This window comes from Maylandia zebra, linkage group LG10 (assembly GCF_041146795.1).
Source record: "Maylandia zebra isolate NMK-2024a linkage group LG10, Mzebra_GT3a, whole genome shotgun sequence".
NCBI lineage: Eukaryota > Metazoa > Chordata > Actinopteri > Cichliformes > Cichlidae > Maylandia > Maylandia zebra.
Genome location: NC_135176.1, coordinates 21,279,791 through 21,297,550, shown reverse-complemented (window position 1 = coordinate 21,297,550; position 17,760 = coordinate 21,279,791).

Below are 17,760 nucleotides of genomic sequence, written 5' to 3'. Positions count from 1 at the left end.
TCTAAAACCAGTACTGGAACTAAGGAAATGACCTTAAAGGTGGAAAAATGTCAAATTTAAATCAGGTATTGTAGCATTTGAGTTGTATGGGGTGAGATTAGAAGGTTTATGATCGTACCTTAAATTTCTGATACTGTTCTTTTCATGTGGACGTAAACACCCAGAAGATAAAGCTGAAGATCACAACTTCTTGTCATAGTCTGGCTAATCAATGAAAGGCAGTCCAAGATTAGCTGAGTACAAAGCCAGTTCACAGCGTACATAGGTGAGAGAATTTATGTATAAATCTTTCTATATGTTTGCTTGGTGTGAACCAAACGTACATGCATACATATAGACAGAAAAACAGTTTTGTCTCTGGCTGATTTAAATTTTTTAGAGTAGGTAGCATACTTAAGACTGATTCACATTTAACCCATAAATTGTGTGTTTTTAATTGCTGGTACAATTATCATCAAACTAAAACACAAGAGCAAACATAGTTTATGTGTAATGTGAGGGTCCAGCTTTTAGTTTTTAGCATATCGTTTGTAATTTTTTAATATGTTTAATATATTTTAATATGTGCAATAGTTTGGGTTTTGCTGTCCATATTCAGCTATGCTGAAGTGACTTTATGGATTCTGTTTGCTTGACTCTACCCATCAGTTTAAAAACATCGTTTTTTTCTTACTTAGAGATGATTCAACAACAAGGTCAACTGTCATGAAAACCTAAGAGCATTTTCAAGCACAGATTTTCACAAGCTGTGATTCGAAACGTTGCTGAACGGACAAAGAGGGAGACATATACCAAGACACCTGGTGGCCTTCTAGAGTAGACTAAAGACGTTGTTGCACAATTTACAAAAAAATATAATGTAATACAGAAACACAGTATTTTAAATGAAAGAAAGTTAATTAACTTACACGTAGATCACAGTCACAAATAAGGTGTCTGTCATTATTCAAGCATTTGTTGTTTTTGTAGATTTGTCTGGTCAGTTTTCATCTTCGAAGCACAAGAGGTGATTTTCAGTTCAGTAGAAATGTGAATTTTTTGATAAAGAATGACTGCAATCTTGTTTTCAGACAGACGTATGTAAAGGATGGGAGAATGAATTGATTATATGTTTGTTGACTGAGATCATTTTGGATTGCACCTATTATGGTTTGTGATTTTCTTGCCTGTGTGAAGTGAAGCCTGTGTACATGACTGCAGGTCTTTTTATTTTCCTCCTGCCTTTATAAGCCTGCTAATCGCAAAGAATATCATAATATTCTAATACAACATGGCAGACCCGGCAGATACTGTACGAAACAAAAAGGGGCGTCGGTTTTGATGTATGTTGATCTGACACACACACACACACACACACACACACACACACACACATACAGAAAAACAACAAATGAAAATAAAAAAAGAAAAAATGGTTCAGAAGCATTGTGAGCATGTTGGTATACAAAACTTATAACAGATTTGACTTAGTCTGTTCTTGTGAAAAAGATTATGTTAAAAACTGATATTTGACAGAAAAAAAAGAAAAAATGAAAAAAGATAAGCACAACTGTGTTGATAGTGTCTGTTGTTCCTCCACCGGTGTATAACATTATCAAATAAAAACTAAACTGCAGTTTGACTGAGCTCTGGCAAAACAAAGCAACTCTCATCAGGAGCACATAGCTCATGGAATAAAACTTCACCACAAATTCTCCTGAAAGGTTAAATCCTGCTTTAGTAACCGTGGCATTATGAAAGTCTTTATTATATAAATTATAGATTTACTTTTCAGAGTTCATCAGATTGAATTGTCAAACAATCACTGCTGGTGAGAGTTGCTCTGTATTCAAGGCGTTACTTATGTCTGCCTTTAGAGACAGTACAGTTCATCTGAGAGTCTTTAGATACGAAGCATATAGTAATTTTAAAAATGTATGAGTACAACCAATAAACCAGACATTCTGTACAGTGTTCTATGAGTTTCATTTATTCTCAAAATCTTACAGAGTTCAACGTTTTCAGCACTTTTCACTTGTTTGGGTTCTCGTAAGTTTCTGTGGCATTATTAAAAGCAGCAGTGATATATTCAAATCTTCAGTATTCATTTGATATTAAAGCTTCATGGATGAGCACTTGAGTGGCCAGCAGCTCCTTATGTGCATTTCAGTGGCATCACACTAAAAGTATTTTTTAGCATCACCCCGATTTGCTGTACATTTTTGCAGGGCGTTTGGATGCTAGCTCTGAAAACGAGCTATGAATGTTATCAGCCAAGGAGGCCTAGCAGGTGACGCTTTCTTTCTACCTAGTGATAGTTGAACTACTGACAGTGGCACACGAGTTCAAGGTGAGAATTTTGCATGCAACATTTGTTATTCCTGCTTCATTTGTTTTTTCCTTTTCACTTTTTGTCACTCTAAGCTAAAGAGAAGTCTATTTAGTGAGATTTAGGCATCAGAACAAACCTCCATTTGCCAGCTTCCTGTAGTATTTACCACCTGATATTGTCACTCATATAATTTGTCTTGCTTTCTCACTCATTATAACCAGGAGTTAAAGTGGGATTTAGCAGCTTGGGGTATCATAAAATCTGGTGCACTGGTGCAATGTGGGAAAAAGTGATTAGAAAGTCACATAATATCTTGCTTTGTGAGCTCCGGTAGGCTTTACTTTGTGTACAGGCTGTGATCATTTGACCCAGGCTGCTAGTCACTGTTCTTTGTGGGTTTAGCTAGCTGAATTCAACAAGATATAGAATAGAATAGAATAGAATAGAATTCAACTTTATTGTCATTGCACATGCACAGGGCAACGAAATGCAGTTTGCATCCATCCAGAAGTGCTTTAGTGATATAGATATATTACAATATATATTAGCAATAATATAGATATGTGAGTATATTACAGAAATGGGTCTATTATGGTATGTTATAATGTACACGGTATGAAGTATGTTGTGAATATTCTATAACTATAAGTATGTACAGGCTGTAGTGAGTACAAGCTATGTACAGGATATGAACAGGATATAAATATGAAAAACTATACAGAATATGAATATAAGCAGATGCTTCACAAGCTTTTGTGGCTTTTATACTAAAACTAGTATAAAAGGTAGAATTTAATGAGTGAATTTATTTGCACTCATCACCTTTGATATATTCTGATTTTGGCTACCCTTGATGTAAACTAACACTGACCATGAACACCACAGCTGCTCTCGACCAGCCCATCATAACTATAAACTTCACCAAAGTACTGTGAACTAATCAATTTAACCTGCAGTCATACTGCTAATATTAACATTACAACATCTTGATATAACCTTTAAATAACAGAACATTTGTATAGTCTAGTTAGTTTTGCAGGACTTCTCACAAAGACATAATTGAGCAACACTTCGCATATAGATCCAGTATCCAGTATTTTCATATTACCGAACAAGAATCTCCATACTGTCACTGAAGCAAGGCTAGACTGCAGCACATGAAAAATTAACTCATTCCGTAGTAATATGCATTAACCTGCCTATCAGATTTAATTGGTCATTAACTGAAGGTGACAGAATGTCTTTGAAATGTTCCAGCCCACTTTAACCCCTGATTACAACAGACGATAATGATGCTCAATGATTCCTCTACAAGATATGGAAAGATGCCTCTGGTCATGTATATGGGATTAATAAAGGCTGATAACAACCCAGTCTGGAGTTCTGTAACACTGTTTTTTCTACAGTGTGATAACTAAAATAACTCGTGGAACTACTTCTCTCTGGAGTTACTCTATAATTTAATTTGGAGGCAAATGGCAAAGAGTAAAATTAATATTAATATGCACTATTTCTAAAGACCCACAATGGATTGAAAAAAAAAAATCCATTACTTGTGTGCATTGCATTCTTTTTTCTACTTGACACCAAACAGCACAAATCTACATATAGTATCGTACCATAGTCCCGAGAAAATTTCAATTAACTCCACTCCATTTGTTAAACACTATTTACTGAGTAGTATATAAAGTTGTTTTTGTCCAGAAGCTGCAGAAAAGATTTATATATAGCCCAAAAGGATGATTTTTTTTATGATTTTGATAAATTACATCACTTATCCTGGTGTTGTCAAGAAAAAATTATCAGCTTAACCACCAATACGAATGGACTGGTAATTATGTAGCACATTTTATTCAGTTTGAGCGCCTATAGTCCTAGTCATCCAATCACACACATATGGTTATATTGATACCTTAGCACTTTTAGCTAACACACACACACACTCCGATGGCAAGTCAGGGTTCACTATGATACTTCGACACATGGTTTGTAGGAACCAGGGATAAATTCAATTACTTTGCGACTGGTAGATGGTTTGCTTTACCACCTGAACCACAGCTGCCCTGTTAATTGAGCTGTTTTTACACCTGACATTTTGATATGTCAAAGTAGAAAAATTACTGGTGAAAGCAAATGGTTCTTGATGGTTTTGTTCCTTCATGTATACCAGGAAAACCATGACAGTGGGCTCACTGCATACCATACCTAAAGTTCTTCAGATTCAACTAGAATACAGTCATATTTAATGCTCTCACCTGTGCTCTTATGACTATGACAAGCAAAAATGCTGTAAAGAAAACAAAAAACCCATAACCCAGGTACACATCCCACTACACAACATGTGCTATGAGGCTAATGAGGACATCTGAAGGAGCTGAACAAGCATGCCAGTGATCAGCAAGAAACCTGACAATGCTTGCTGTTGGGCAAGTCAGGACTTTAAATGACAGGTGAGTAACAACACACATACACACACACGCACACAATGTTTAGCACAACAATGTTTTATCACAGTGTTTTAGCACAACTATGTTTATATTTTACATTATTATCATTATTGTAGGGTCTTTACCTTATAATATAAAGCATCGTGAGGCAACTGCTGTTGTGATTTGGTACCATATAAATGAAATGGAACTGAAAAATTGGATGGTGTTTTCAGTTATCATATAGAAGCAATTTGTGTGCTTCATCATGTAAAGGTTTCTGTCCTCAGTAATATTCCCAATCTTTATAAAGTAACCAATTGCACTATGGGGACTTTCATGCAGCCGATGTCTATTATAGTGATGATTTAGTTCTTAGAGTGCCGACTGGGGTTTGATCAGAGACTAATCAGTTATAGGAAATGAGAATTATGGTGACCTTTATGTACTCAGTGAAGGATGTAGATATGCAATGTTAAAAAAATCATTAAAAAAACTCGAAAAACTTCTCTTCTACCTACTTCAGGTCCTCTGACAAAACTTCAAGACAATTAAATAATCTATTTCCAAAAGGCATATGGAGACAAATCTGCTATTTCTGCCAGACTAGCTCATCCCCCGGACAATACAGTTAATTATACTGATTTCAAAGTCACAGTCAGAAGGAAAATGTCTGGCTGGGAGGGAAGAATGCATGTTTCATGTCTCTCTTTGTGGCTGCCAGTTCTCCATGGAAAGGAAGAGGGTGGAGAATATGCATGACAGGTCCTAAAATAGCATCAGTGGGATCAGCTATCTTCTCAAGATCAGGGAATGGGGTCTGCATGTGACTCTTTGAGCTGGACAAAGTCTGCGATAAAGAGACAGATAAAATAAGAAATGGGTTGATGGGGTGTGAATAGAAGTGTAAGGGAGAGGTGATAAACAGTGTTGAGAGAGGGAAAGGTATTGAATTAGGATGAAAGGTGAGAAAGGGAGCAGGATGAGGTCGAGGCAATGAGCGGAAAGAGTGGGAGAGGTTAGAGGATGGAAAAAATGAGTAGTCTGGATGTCTGCATAGAGGGAAGGAATAAAGACAGAAAGGACAAGAGGAAATAAGGAAACAAAATAACTAAATACTAGCTGTTACTGATAGGAAAAGGCACTTTACAGGTAGAGAAGGCATGCTAACACATGAAGCAGGTGTAGAGACAGGTGGAAGAGAAACGTAATGAGGAAGAGAACAGCAGCAATGAGCAAGAGGTGCATAATAGAAAATAGAGATTAGGGGAGAAAGCAGGAATAAGCACACAAAGCCTGTGTTGGCTGTCAGCATCCATCTTTAAGATAAGAGCTGCAGCTACATGATCTGTTTTCCAGCATTACAGATGAAAGCGAGCGCTCCTGTGCGGCAATCAGATCAGCCGTGTGTATCGCCATTGTTGCCACTAGCCGGGATGATTTTCTCAGCAACACAGCTGAATGATGCACACTGCCAAGCATTGTGGAGCAAACAATGGTACAAGTCTTTGTGCACAAAAGGCTGATCTAGCTTCAGCTGTGCCATGGTTCTGCAATCACACTGACAAGATTAGTAAATAGACATATAATGCTATATCTCTGTTAACTGAAGTAAGCCAAAGATTTTTTGAGGTCTTGTCATTCCAGGAAAGTCACAACGCAAACTCACGGAATGTCAACTGGTAACAGTAACTATAACACATAACATTTTAGAGCTGTTAAGTTAATGCTGACCGTGTAAATCGACTGAAACAACGACAACATAGCATGCTGTTCTCTAGCTACAATTTACAAGTGTGTCTTAAAAAAAATAGAAAATTGGGAAAATTTTTCACAATTAAATTCAAAAGGTTAAACTTTAAATAATCTATGTTCATTGTAAATAAGTGAAAAATATCAAAGATTTCTTTTGTTTGTTTTGTTTTTTCCACATTAATTTAGATGACTGTGTCTTATAGCTCATCCCAGAAAGTTGATTCTGTTCATCTGGATGAACAGAATGGGTGGGAGGAACGTTTAATTTCTCATCCAAGAGGAAGACTAAGGAAGTCATTTGAATAAGTAACAAAATAAGAATAATATTTCTGAGATTTTCCTACCTTCTTACGGTAGGCTATTAGAATATTTTCTAAGATCAGTCAAGTATTTTCAATACAGCAATGTCCAACTTCTGAAAAGCATGTTCATTTACACACTCAGTACTTGGTTGGAGTTCTTTTACCATGAATTGCATCAGTTGTATCAATGTAGGATGGCATGGAGTGAGCAGGCTGAAGCTGCTGAAGAGAGTGAAACCCAAATACAGGTCGTCTGTGTTTTTCCATTGGGTGATTATTTTTTTTAAATATAAAAATTCCTCTTGACAGTACTCCATACAGTCTCTGTGGGTTATATGTGAGGTGAATTAGCTGGCCAATTAAGCACAGTAATTACATGGTCAGCAAACCATTTCATAGTACTTTTAGGACCATGGGTAGGTGCTAATTCCTGGTGGGGGAAAAAGTAGGCATATCCGTAAAGGTTGTCAGCAGATAGAAGTGCTCTAAAATATACTCACCTTAAATCACCACAGACTAGGACCATGAGTTCCCAAAAAGAGGCAATTTTCTTTTCATCTGAAAAGAGAACTTCGTCTGCTAAGCAGCAGTTCAGTCTTTCAGTGCTAAAGTCTAAAGTCCCCAAGCAGGACAACACAATCACCAGATGGCACACCCAACTGTCCCCCACCTAGTGACTCCAAGAAGATGGGGGACAGTTCTTTTTATAAGTTGCAGTAGATATTTGATGCATAAAGGGTGTAACTAGCCTGATGATGTTCACGCCCCTGCAAGTCCACTCGAACTACATTTTGACTCAACTACTGTTTCAGTTATGAGTGCTCAGTAGCATAAAAGAATAAATCATGTTTTCATTCACACAGCACCAATGCTGCAGATATGTTTAACACTTGAGCACTTCACCCTATAATTTACACATCAATCTGAGCAACTGCAGGCTAATGGACTGGGGTTGGGATTTGGTAATGGAAATGACATTTCCTTCATTTGCAACAACCCAGCGTACATTTATGAGAACCATTAAAAGTGTTTATCACTAAATTATTCAAATCAATGCACTTGATTAGCAATATCAGGAAGTTAGATGTCAGCATTGATCTGTTAAAATCAGTAAATTTTAAGTTGGTGCTTTTAGAACTGTTTTTGTAATTGTTACATGTCAGTGCTATGTGTCTTAGTGGTATACATTTGGTAGTAATAGATGAGAGGGATAACGCATAAAATGAAAGAAATGATATAAAAACATTGAATTAGCTAGGCTTTGGGGAAGGGACTCAAGAGAGAGTGCCTGGCAGCCAGGTCTTAGCCCATGGAGCCCAGTTGGGCGCAGCCTGAAGAGGCAACATGAGATTGACAGATAGTCAATCAATGTCTGCAGTGATGCAGATGCTGTATGAGTCTATTGTAATGAAGAGTGAGCTAAGTGTGATGGATGGATAAAAGACATTGCCTCATCTAAACTTTACTAGTGGTACAAAGTTAGCTGGAATTGTCCTTTATTCCAGTGAAACATAGTATCAAATGATTTAATAACTAGTGAACAGTAAAATAAACTTTAAAAAATTATAGTATTTTTGGTCATCTGGTTCCTCAGGACAGGGGGCTACAGCAGTGAGTTTAAAACCCTCAAGTTCTTTTGGTTTATCTGTACACCTTTCTGTGATACTTGCAGTCCATTACCTGATTGACTCTATAACATAGTTTCTTGTAGCTTTCTAGCTTTGTAATCCATTCCAGACTGATAGATGTCAATGACTCAGCTATTCCTCAGTTTCTTTAGATCATGGCGTTATGTGTTAACCTTTAGAATACTTCACTTAGTTAGACAGGTTTCATTTAAGCGATTTCTTGATTCAGTAGGTTTAACAGTGATCAGATATGTGTGTGGTTAATGAGCTTGAACACAGCTTTTCAACAAATGTGGTTAATTGCAGTTAATTCATTGCTTAACAAGGAAGGAAAGTGATTTTTTTTATATAGGGCCAGAAAGGTTTGGGTAGCATTTTCCTTTTAATTGATGAATTTGAAAACCACATATTTGTTTTGGTCATTTTATCTTAATATAAACATTTATTTGAGGATCTTAAACATGTAAGTGTGCTAAGTCCACAAAAAAACTAAAATGTTGACAATCTGGCACTGAACAAGTGAGAAATAGGATTGCTTCTAATAAACTACTGTGCAATCTTTTTTGCAACCACAAGAGTTACCCCCTGCTGTCAATTACAAAGAAAGCAGTTTTTAAGCATTCACATTCATTTTTCATACACTGAATGTGAATATAACCATTCAGTTCGCACCGTGCATCCCCTTTCAAACACTGAACTCAATAGGCCTTTTGCAGTCACAGCATGGATTGACAGAAAAAGCAAAAGGTCAAGCGCACATCATTGTGGGTGGAAGTTCCTCATTTCTAAGTCATAGCTGCAGCATTCATGATAGCTCAGTAGGTAAAGTGGTCGCCCCATGATCGGAAGGTCGGCGGTTCGAATTAGTGGGCTGCCCACTGCTTCACTGAGTGAATGGGTCAAATGCAGAGAAAAACAAGTAATTTCCCCATGGGGATCAATAAAGTATCCATTATTATTATTATTATTTAGCAACCCAGTACTGACCTCTCGGTTGCATAGGTGAGTTTGATTTTTATCACTTAGTGAGCTCTTGCATGAATTGATCATTTGTGAGGCATAAAAACATAATGATGCAATTTTTAAACTTACTGCATGGTTGTGCATTTTGAGTGCTGTTCAAAAACTGCTATCATGAGTTCCTGCTCATTCTGACAGTCAGCAAATGACAGTCAAGCATGATGAGCACTGAGCATCACTTGAGGTAAGATGAGCTCAGAGCTCCACTCGCCATATTTCTACATGGATTTTTAAAAATTGTGTCCCGCAGCACTTGACACATAACTTTTTCTCTGGTGCAATTCCTGATTGACTTTCTTTCCATTCTTCTGTGGCTTAATGTGAGAATTAAACTGCAGCTTAGCTCCAGTTTAGAGCTTAAGATAAAAAAAAAAAAAATAAATCCAAAATGAAAGTGATATAAAAGCATTTCACTGAGGTTGTGTTGTGGTTCCCCCTCACCTTCAGAGTTGTATTCTATAAAGGAAGTTCAACACAACTAAGCTTTCTTTGCTTAGCTAGCTCGGCAAATCCTGTAGTCCCAGTCAAAAAACAGTGGTTTTCAACTTTCTCTGAGAAGTCGGCTTTGTGTGTACGCTCCACAAAATTAGTGCCGCCTCCAAGTCATAGACATTAACAGATGATGATGATAAAATGGTGATTAAAAATGTATGAAGAAGATAAAACAGTAAAATGCAACACTTTTGCAAACAAGACAAGAGATTAATGTTGCAGAAAACTAATCTAGTGATTTAGTGCAGTGAGTGGTAAAACTAACATTTTAATTCAAGTTATTTCAAGTTGCACTTTCTGAAACTGGATACATTTAAACATTAAAGGTTACTGTCCCATTGCCTTACAGAAAAGCTGGGGGCATAGCTTTGACTGACAGGAACATGAACAGGTACACTTGGGGTGAGTTCTGTGTTGTAGTACCTGTAACTCCAGTAAAATAACAGACTTATGATTATGATCAAGTATAATAGCATTTATGCGTTTTCTGCATCACAAAATTAATACACAATTTGCATGCATAATACATCATTTGCACATCCTTGTCAATACAACACACAGTGTGCATTTCATTCAAAGGTTTTAGCAAGGCACACTTTGACAACTCAAAAAACATGCATCTCTAGCACAGAATCTATCACCCTATTTTATATTATATAGGGAGTGCAGAATTATTAGGTAAGTTGTATTTTTGAGGAATAATTTTATTATTGAACAACAACCATGTTCTCAATGAACCCAAAAAACTCATTAATATCAAAGCTGAATGTTTTTGGGAGTAGTTTTTAGTTTTAGCTATTTTAGGGGGATATCTGTGTGTGCAGGTGACTATTACTGTGCATAATTATTAGGCAACTTAACAAAAAACAAATATATAATAATATAACATCTCCACATTCACAAATATACGTTTCTGACATTCAAAAGCAAAACAAAAACAAATCAGCGACCAATATAGCCACTTTTCTTTGCAAGGACACTCAAAAGCCTGCCATCCATGGATTCTGTCAGTGTTTTGATCTGTTCACCATCAACATTGCGTGCAGCAGCAACCACAGCCTCCCAGACACTGTTCAGAGAGGTGTACTGTTTTCCCTCCTTGTAAATCTCACATTTGATGATGGACCACAGGTTCTCAACGGGGTTCAGATCAGGTGAACGAGGTGGCCATGTCATTAGTTTTTCTTCTTTTATACCCTTTCTTGCCAGCCACGCTGTGGAGTACTTGGACGCGTGTGATGGAGCATTGTCCTGCATGAAAATCATGTTTTTCTTGAAGGATACAGACTTCTTCCTGTACCACTGCTTGAAGAAGGTGTCTTCCAGAAACTGGCAGTAGGACTGGGAGTTGAGCTTGACTCCATCCTCAACCCGAAAAGGCCCCACAAGCTTATCTTTGATGATACCAGCCCAAACCAGTATTCCACCTCCACCTTGCTGGCGTCTGAGCCGGACTGGAGCTCTCGGCCCTTTACCAATCCAGCCACGGGCCCATCCATCTGGCCCATCAAGACTCACTCTCATTTCATCAGTCCATAAAACCTTAGAAAAACCAGTCTTGAGATATTTCTTGGCCCAGTCTTGACGTTTCAGCTTGTGTGTCTTGTTCAGTGGTGGTCGTCTTTCAGCTTTTCTTACCTTGGCCATGTCTCTGAGTATTGCACACCTTGTGCTTTTGGGCACTCCAGTGATGTTGCAGCTCTGAAATATGGCCAAACTGGTGGCAAGTGGCATCTTGGCAGCTGCACGCTTGACTTTACTCAGTTCATGGGCAGTTATTTTGTGCCTTGGTTTTTCCACACGCTTCTTGCGAGCCTGTTGACTATTTTGAATGAAACGCTTGATTGTTCGATGATCACGCTTCAGAAGCTTTGCAATTTTGAGACTGCTGCATCCCTCTGCAAGATATCTCACTATTTTTGACTTTTCTGAGCCTGTCAAGTCCTTCTTGTGACCCATTTTGCCAAAGGAAAGGATGTTGCCTAATAATTATGCACACCTGATATAGGGTGTTGATGTCATTAGACCACACCCCTTCTCATTACAGAGATGCACATCACCTAATATGCTTAATTGGTAGTAGGCTTTCGAGCCTATACAGCTTGGAGTAAGACAACATGCATGAAGAGGATGAAGTGGACAAAATCATTTGCCTAATAATTCTGCACTCCCTGTATATCTATATCATACTTAAAATGTGCTATAAATAAAAGAGTCAGTGAATACAAAGTGTTTCCAGCTGGTTTTAAAATTTAAAAACCTGGAGCATAACCTGCTTCCAAACAGATTATGTGTTCAGCACAAGTTACCACGGTGATTAAGCCAGATAAAAAGAGATCCACTTTCATGACACAGAAAACTCTCACTTTAAGGTTGACATAGCTCACTAAGCCATTCATATTGATTCATAGTACACCCCTCAGGTGCAACCCCACCATCTCCCCATCTCCCTCCAACCTACTGCGTCTTTTCTCCCTGTATTGTGTGTGTGTGCTTACCTGGCTACCTAGGCTTTAGGTGATGCACCTGCTGCTCATTATACATGAGAATTTTTTTTGTCTTACATAAGCTGTTTGTCCTCCTCTGTCACATACCCCTCCCCAGTGTGTCAACCTGTCCCACTCAAAACTTCCCAGTGATTATGTCTGTGGAATCCAGGAAAGCCTCAGCTGTGTTGAAGTCTGAGCAAGCTGGACTCAAAACTAGAAAAGACAACAGAAGATTGATTTTCTAAAACTTGAAGTAGAATTCTAAGTTGCTATACTTACTTGTGTTAACAATTAAAAATCCTGTTGAATTTTTCCTGTTGCATCCATCAGTGGGTGGCATGGCATCGGATTTTTTTTTTTGCATGGTAAATGTAAATAAAATAATGCAAAATAGCACTGCTAGATTTAATGGATTAAATTTCCTTTTTAAACTAAATTACATGGATTAATTACAGTAGTTAAATAAAATTATCTGATTTCATTTCACGTATCAACACTTTCGAATTGAGCACAAGTTCATGCGTAGTTCTGTGAGGCACAAGTGGAAAGCTGTTTGTAAACAGTACAAGCCTAAGGGTGAATAAAGAATTTCATAACACTTTGTGAATAATAAGGACCATCAGAATTTTATTTTCACTTTAAAGTCTCTCTAGAATTTAGGAAGTTTAGAAAATGTAAGCCAATAAATAATTACATCAGTGTATTGGGAAAACTGAAAAAGAGCCCCTGTGAAAGTATGCTGTCATCTTTTTCCAGTTACATTCCAAACCAGAATCTATTTTTGTCTCTGTTGACCTGATATATATTTAGATATATTGACTCATATTTGGCTGCTTCTGCTGTCAACAGCTTGTGCATCTTTGCTGCTGATACAAGAGCAATAAATCCAGTCAACTCATGACAACTCAATCAGAAAAATGTGTCATCAGTGCCGTTTGAAGGTCTTGGATAGTAGACTGTATTGTTATTCCACAGAATCAGTTCCAGAAGCATCTATTTTTCAATCCCAAGTCAGGATGCCAAATTTTAAGTGCCAAAACAAAATGGAAAAAAACAACAACAACCCCAAAGCAAACAAAACTCATTCGTCTTTTCTGCGGTGCTTTTGGCAGTTGGCTGCAACTGAAAGAGACATGCTTCCAACACTTCATTAGTACGAACTATGAAATTAATCCTCAAACGCATTCCACATACACAAACGCATGAAAGCATATTTTATGCACATAAACACAAACATGTAAGCAAACATAAATGCATGTTATGTAGTGTTTTTGTATACACTAGGAAAAGAAAATGGGATGGCGCCATGTCTGAGACATTAATATTGCACCATCTTGTAATATTTAATATGTTAATTAAAGTGCCCTGTGGGAATAGAGTCTTAAACATGCTTCATCAAGCTAGTGCAAAATCACCATCTTTTAACACAGCAAGGTCTGTTCACGCACACAGCTACATGGGTATAATAATCATTGTGTATGTGCTTTATTGTGTGATCAATTTTGTGTTGGTTTTACACACTGCGATCAGACCCCGTTAGCCACGCTACAATGCTGTGACTATTTATGTAGCCCCCTGTTGTATTAATATAGGATGCTTATTAATACAAGCAGTGAAATTAATTGTTCTATGCATGGCATGTTTGGAAAACAAATACAGGATGACACAGCTAAGCAATGTCATATGTTGCTCAATGAATTATGTATGTATAATAGATAATCCACATTTTTAATTTTACCTCAATATTTTATAAATATAACCTTTATTATTTGTTACTATAATCTAAAAATATTGCCTATCAATCATATAACTAAACAATACATACACATAATGCAAAATGTTGAGAAACAAGCTTAAGCTTAACAAGCAAATTAGCTTAAAGACACAAAAAAGGCTCAAAATTGCAGGTCTTGGTTTATTTTTTAATTATTTAGATGAATTTGATCGTCCATAGACCTGTTTAACTGACTGACATTAGTCTTGAATTCAGCAGTTTGGCACTGATTTCCAAATGGCATTAGCTATGCTACTTACCAAACTTTGTAACCGACTTTGAGGGATCACTCGAGGCCTGGAGTAAAGCTTACATGGGGGGAATAAATTGCACAGACTTAAGTTAATTCTGTTCCCATGAAAGTCAATAGCAGTTCTGTCACTTTAGTTTATGCCTAGTTTTGTTTCAGTTGAGTGCACAGAGCAGGCTGCTCCTGTGTAATCTAAAAGAACAGAGATGCCAATTGCCCTTAACACCTACTGGTTTCAAGATATTTTAATAATTTCCAGATATTATTTCCTATCAAAGTGCAATCAAAAAGTTCCATGACTTTAACCATAGACATAAAAAATACTGGCATCGGCCTGTAGTATAAATTTGAAAGTCTTAGGTTTTTTTCAGAAAATGGTAAATGGCCTGTATTTATATAGCGCTTTACTAGTCCCTAAGGACCCCAAAGCGCTTTACACATCCAGTCATCCACCCATTCACACACTAATGATGGCAAGCTACATTGTAGCCACAGCCACCCTGGGGCGCACTTACAGAGGCGAGGCTGCCGGACACTGGCGCCACCGGGCCCTCTGACCACCACCAGTAGGCAACGGGTGAAGTGTCTTGCCCAAGGACACAACGCCCGAGACTGTCCAAGCCGGGGCTCGAACCAGCAACCTTCCGATTACAAGGTGAACTCCCAACTCTTGAGCCACGATTGCCCCTCGTGAAAGCTCCTTAGTATCTGTACTTGTGGGATGAATTTGAAAATCCCACATTGCTCCTTTCTCGAGTTAGTAATATGCGACCTTGACCTTGAGGTCGAGGTTACTGCGATTCAAACTTGTCTGAAATTCTTATTAGATGCACCTATGGTATCAATATCAACATCCTAGGTGATTTACATCTTGGGTTTTGCAGTCACAAGATTTTCAATAAACTTTACATATTAACCTTGACCTTGAGGTTGAGCTCACAAATTCATATGAGATTTTTAGAAGTTGCAGCTATGGGATGAAGTTGAAAATCCTGCTTCACCTGGTTATAGAGTTATCGCATTTGCAAACTTGGGTGTACATGCCACCCATCTGAAAGGGTGACAAGAATACCCCATCAGCCTTTTACTGTTGAGGGGTAAAAACCATAAGATTTTCGGTTTGTTTTGCCTTCAAGACCATGTCCTTGTGGAACACTGTTAGCATGACAGCTACCTTTAGAGTACTCCTCAAATGCTCCATAATTATGATTCATTATGTTTGCCTACTATCTCCAACTTTCATGGTGAGGATTCCTAGTCATACATTTTTTCCCAGTTATGGACCAGAAACCAGACAGGAGTTTTCAGAACAGTCTGCAGTGGCAACCTTCAAGGAAGGTGCATCATGAATGCAACCAGAACCGTGACTTCTTATGTTCCACTTCAGCACCCTAAAGAAACTGAGGAAGAACGAGCTGAACTATGGTGAGTACCAGTGGGTTCACACGGTATTATAAAGTTACAGGACTTTTTTTTGGGCACAAAGGATACTAACTCACTTCATTCTCTGTCACAACAAAATCCAATTGTGGGGTTTGCTTTTATGACACTTTTTGTGCCTTTATGCAGAAGATGCAAAGTGCAAGTGGTCAGAAAGAAATTTCCACATAGCTATCAAAAGATCTAAGAATATAATCTCCAGTGAAAGCCACAACTGAGGAAACCTATCAGGAACACATAGGATCATTTTAAACCAAATATGGTCATCATATTATTACTGGCAGATTTGTGAAACTTTGTGATTACACGTCATTCAAAAAGGGTCTGATCATATACACTGACACCAGATTTGATAGATTTTGAGCGTGTTAGGTTGCTTTCATACTGCTGTGATTCTCACAGAGCAAGTAAGAGCTGTGGTAACTCTTACCAACGTCTATTCCATATACAACAGTTCAACCACTTAATTATTAAAGTTGTTTTTCTTTTTTTTTTAAATCGCTGAATTTAGATTTCAGTTCAAGACTTTATGATCATTGAGGATGTTCCACTTTACAAAAATCAGTGCAGCTGATCCATTTGGCACCCTTCTACAGCTCCTAGCTGTAAATAATCCAAAATAGTTGCTGCAAAGTCTGAAATAGGCTATGTTGTCAATAATGGGAACAGTGAGAGCAACATCAAATTGAATTCTAGCTAATAATGATGAATAGCCACCACACAGAAAATAGAGAGAGCCTGACAAGAGAAATCTGGAAACAGTCTGTTCTCTTTGTGCAGACCTGTTAACTGCTGCCAAGAAGGCCACCAGTGATTTTAAGGATGGAGAACACTGGAGCCTGCCAACATGGCAGCCCAGTTATTACCGTGTATGAAACCTGAAAGCTTAGTGTGGCTCTGTGGAGAGCGTAAGGGGTCGTTGTTAGGTTGGCAAGGTGAGTGCTGTTGAGAATAAGATACACTCAACTCCCCAAGCATCAAATCAGGGTCAGCAGCTCAGAGCAGACAGCTTCAAGCAGACAAATGTGTTACTTTTTCATGCAGAGAGCTCATTAGTTCTTTAACCTGTTGTATAGTGGTAAGAAATACAAAATTAATGTCAACTCAAATCCTTACAAATTGTAATCACAGCAGAAGTTCTTTTTTTCTCTCCATTATGGTGAAAGGCTTTATAATGAGCAGAAAGAGGCAGGGCTGGACTGGGACAAAAAATCGGCCCGGGCATTTTGACTAGAGACCAGCCCACCAAAAATCTGACGTCATTCAGGGGTAAAACCGCAAAGGATTCTGAGAACTTGTGGCAAGAGGTACTAGCGCATGCAGGCTTTCAATTGAACTCAGTTACACAGCGATAAAAAGAAACACAAAAAATGGCAAGAAGCTGTTGTATTATTAACTGCAATAGCCGGTGTTGTGCCAAAAAGTGATTGTCTGCCAAAAACTGATTTCTGGTATTGGCCAAAAACTGATTGCTCGTATTTAAATTGCTATAAGTAACTTGTTGGGTTATAATATGTGAAACATATTATGAGACAAACTACAACTAAACTGCCACTATGACCGGCGGCCGCCTCGGGTCTCTCCTCCTCTTGCCTCCCCTTTCCCTTATCCACCTGCTGGCCTCCACCACTTGCTGATGTTGCTAAATCTGTGGAAGCGGCCGCCGGTCATAGTGGCAGAGGAACTGAACTTCAGGTAAGAAGTTATGACCTGCTGTCTATCTGTGTCAGATATAAACCAAGTTTAGTTGTAGTTTGTTTTACTTTTTACAGTCGCTTAGAATAACTGGTACTGCGTTCTAGCTAGCATGACGGAGTTTATATACTGCTGGGCGGGTGCTATGAAGTTACTGATAGTAAATTTTATTTTATGC